This window comes from Pinus tabuliformis, chromosome 2_2 (genome assembly GCF_031772625.1).
Source record: "Pinus tabuliformis cultivar Carrire ecotype Pingquan chromosome 2_2, CPIR1, whole genome shotgun sequence".
NCBI lineage: Eukaryota > Viridiplantae > Streptophyta > Pinopsida > Pinales > Pinaceae > Pinus > Pinus tabuliformis.
This window is the reverse complement of record NC_142300.1, coordinates 1,020,676,132-1,020,680,528: the sequence shown is the minus strand read 5'-3', so window position 1 is coordinate 1,020,680,528 and position 4,397 is coordinate 1,020,676,132.

Sequence of the window (4,397 nt, the reverse complement as noted above, 5' to 3'; positions counted from 1 at the left end):
TCACACCTACTCCCTTTTCTGAGTGGAAATATAGCCTTGGAAACAACCTTTGACTGAACACCCTGCTACCCGATTCCAGTTCAACATAGTAGAATCAGTTCACCATCCGTATTCAGTTAGCTCATTTCCCCTAGAACATGAACTTAATGAGCTTTCAGTGGTTAGCTTCCAGTCAGTATGATTTATGTCCATATGATGTCCGCACGATGTTTGTATTATGTGCACTTTTAGGTTTCCATATTCAATTCACATTACCCATTATCCTTTCACTTCACAATACACATACACAATGCCTACAGATAAACAACCCAATATGAATAACACTTTCACTTACCGAGTGGATAATAGCCATTGTTTTTGGTGAGGCCCCAAAAAGAAAGGATTAACTTATGATATTTTGGGATAACTTGGGTTTAGGTGAGAACCACATAAAAACAACCCACGTGTTGGGAAAAGGTGGTCACCAAATGACGTGCAACAAATAGATTGATTTCCAATTTGGAGGGAAGTGGGTAGATAAAAATAAAAGAAAAGAAATAGATAAGCTTATGTATAATTCATGATGTTAAGGCACCTAAAGAAATATTATCTCATGTGGGCTTATGGCATATTTAACAACACCATTTGGAGAAGGCACAAAGTAGTTGGCTTGGAACAGATTCTCAAAACATTCAAGGCCACCATTTCTTTTACCAATAAACTCAGTTTGATTTTGTCGGAGGCACCCCTCTCATCAAGGATAATCAAATTCATTTCTTTATTACTCACATGGAATTTCATTAAACTTCTCTATGCTTGATTTGGTGGCATTGATTCGATTGCTTTGACTTTATGACTTAAGCATCAAAAATGCCATGGGGGTGATTATTTTATGGCCCCCAATCCCATAGGTGTGGGATTTTGCATCAGTTCACATTTGATAAGGATATTTTAGGAATGCCCACCCCTTATAGAAATGGACGAGGAGAAAATAACTATTGTTGTTAATCAATACAATGGGATGCCTTACTTATTTGTTGCCATTCCAAGAGATAATACACTTCAGTTTGTTAGGAAATTATATATTACAGAGCAATGGAACACATAAAATATATTTCATAAATATAAACAAAGAAAAGACATAAAACAAGAGAGACACAGATATACATGGCTCGCCCAATTTTGGCTAAGTACACAAAGAAACAATGATTCCTTCCTTTTATATTATCCAGCAAATTGAAGAGATACAACCGACAACATATCCTTTGTAATTCCCTCTTCTCTCTCACTCAATCTCCTCTCTCTTTCTCACTCAGAATACAAATATGCATAGACGCAATACAATTCCCTCACATATAGTGAGTGGTTGCCTTCTAGGGGAAAAAAAAACCTAAATTAAACATAACTTCTACCATTAGATCTCTGCCTAATGAACGACCCAGATTGACTATGAAATTACAATAGTTTACAAGGATATTTGACATCTAATTTTAGCTTTGGGGGTTGTCGTCCCCCCTGGACCCCACTTGTAGTGAAAATATTACAGGAGGCGTTGCCTCCAGATTACGAACTGGGGTTCAATGAGGTGATACCTTTGGATAAAGAAGATATTCAAGCTCCATACCCAACACAATTTATTTCATTATTTGATATATATGGTTATGATACTCTATGAGGTAAGTGGGTGAAACTATGATTCAATTAGGCTAGTATTCAATGCGAGCAGTGGTCAGTACTCCAAGTTTTGGTCCCAGTGTTGATCCCAGTACTACATCCAGTAGGTTACAAGTATCAATGCCAAGGTAGGTTCAATCCCACAGGTATTTTGGAACTCGTTTCCTTTTGTTTTTTTATTTACACTTGAATCCATTAATTTTTCGAGGGTACATTATCATGTCACAACAAATGCGAGCTAAAATCTGACCTCCCCATTCAGCGAGGGATAACCTTGCATCCCCATCAAGAGCTAATATGGAAGCCCCATCAATGGACTATCTCTCACCTTACTGCAAGCAACATTTACCTGAGGGATTCTAGCAGTAAATTAAGGAAACATCCTCTGAGAAAGTTTAAATCTTCCCTCTTACATTCTAAACCATAGATGAAAAGACTTGGAATATGGCTCACGTGACCATGTTTTTGCTCAAACCGTAGGCAAGAAATTCATCTATACGCTATGAAAATTAACAGAATCAAAGGATTTAACAATGACCATTGTTAACATACTTGAAAAGGAGTTTTTGCTGCTTGAAACTCTCAGACCTAGCCTATAACATCAAAGGTTGTAGAGCTCGGCTCGTGAGGGATGCAGTTTCAAATGAGCGATTGAGGAGCAGATGGGGTAGGGTTCAGTTACCCTAACCTCCCAAGGTTTAAAAACCACCGTTAGATAAAGAATCATATCATCCATAGCGGGAATGACTCCACTGTACTAACCCGATGACTCGAAACTACGGGTGGAAACAATCCGAAAAGCTTCTATACGAATCCTAGCATATTGAATGATCTCGTTAAGGGTTAATGTTCATATGTATAAAGTGTACCGTTTTTCCAAGATCTATGTATTATTATTATTATTATTATCCAATTTTAAGGTCACGACCAAGCTAGACACCAAATTTTTGTATGAGACCCCCTTGTTTATAGGATAACGGACCCACCTTCGCTCAGTCATTCAACTGTTAAGTCTACGAATGCATACATACTCTACCACCCTCCAATTTTTATCATGTATAAGTTCCACATTGAAAATTTGGTTAAATAATTCCATTAATGAAATTTGCTTTGAAATTATGGTAGCGAGTTGGGGCTACATATTTATGGTCAAGTAAATTTATTTTGTTTTGTTTTATTTGCATAGTGTAATTCCTTCTACTTTTGGTTTTAGTATGTTACATGTAGAAACACTTGTTTAGGAATAGTTTTTATTGTACTAAAGAAATTAATTCATTTGTTATATATTTTTATAATTTAATAATTTAAAATAAATTAGATAAATCAAATAGATTATAATAATTATTATTATTAAAATAATAAATAATCCAAAGGGTTAACTCAACCCGTAGAGTTTCCATTGCTAAGTACCTTGCTACTCGACACCCTTAAGGTTACGCCTTTATATTCATATTTATAAAAATAAATTTATAGTAATGAATATAGTCAAAATTATTTTGAGGTAAAAGGAGAACTAACATAAAGATACCAAATCTTAACTAAATTATTAAAAAAATATTCTGATTAGTATTGATATTGTTGAAATCATTAGGTAAAAATCACATAGAAAGCTTTTTCTCACGCATTTCAAACCATCTACTGTGATTCATTTTCATGACAAGATGAAAAATAGATCATGACATAAGATTAAATATACGAAGATAGATGCTTTCTAGGAATTAGAATAAAACAACTAGTTTTGATTAAAAAATTATCAAAGTAAAAAATAGTAGTAAATAATGAATTAAATTAAAATTAAAATTATTAGTATTATTATTTTAATAAAATGGAAGATAATATTAGGTTAAAAAATATTTATTTTAAAGAGTAAACAAAATAAATAATAAAAATTGAAATTAAATGAATATATATATATATATATATAGAAATAATGATGATGATGATGATGATGATGATCATTAATGCCTATATGATCTCAAGAAAAGAGAAGAAGACTAAGTTTGATTCTTCAAAATCTTGCTTTCATGATCAAAGAGAAGGGTAAGAAGTGCGCCTAGATCCCTCTAGTTCGATTGACTTAATAAGTCAAGAAGACTGAAGTTTGGTAGATGTTAGGGAATTGAGAGTGGATGTGAGTAATAGGTGGGAAGTCTAAAAGGAAGTGTTTTTCATCTTCCACCTTCTTAGTATCACACATATGACGGATTTTATCGTTTCATGGAGTCTTGGGTGGTAAAAGGTGGGTAGTCTAAAAGGAAGTGTTTTTCATCTTCCACCTTCTTAGTATCACAAATCTCACACATTCTATCCTTCAAGAGAGTCTTGGGAGTAGACCACAATTAGGTTTCACTTCAAATTAACCAAAAGAGAGGTGTTATACAAAAAAATAAAATGGAAGCCTTGGGAGTATACCACCGCTAGGTTTCATTTTGAATTAATCAAAAGAGAGGTGTTATACAAAAAAGTAAAACTAAATAATACTGTCAAATTTAATACTAAATATTTTAAATATGTATTACATTAATATTTGAAAAGAAATTATATTTCTTTTTTAAATAAAAATGAAAAAATAGAAGTATCTTGGAAAAATGAGTGATTTTAGAGTCATAAATAAATTTTTTATTTGATAAATTTAGTAAATATAAAAAACGATTTTATTAAAAATAATAATAAAATTTGGCAAATATAATTTTCATTTTTTTTAATAATATTAAAAAATTTAAAAATCTTGTATTATATAACTT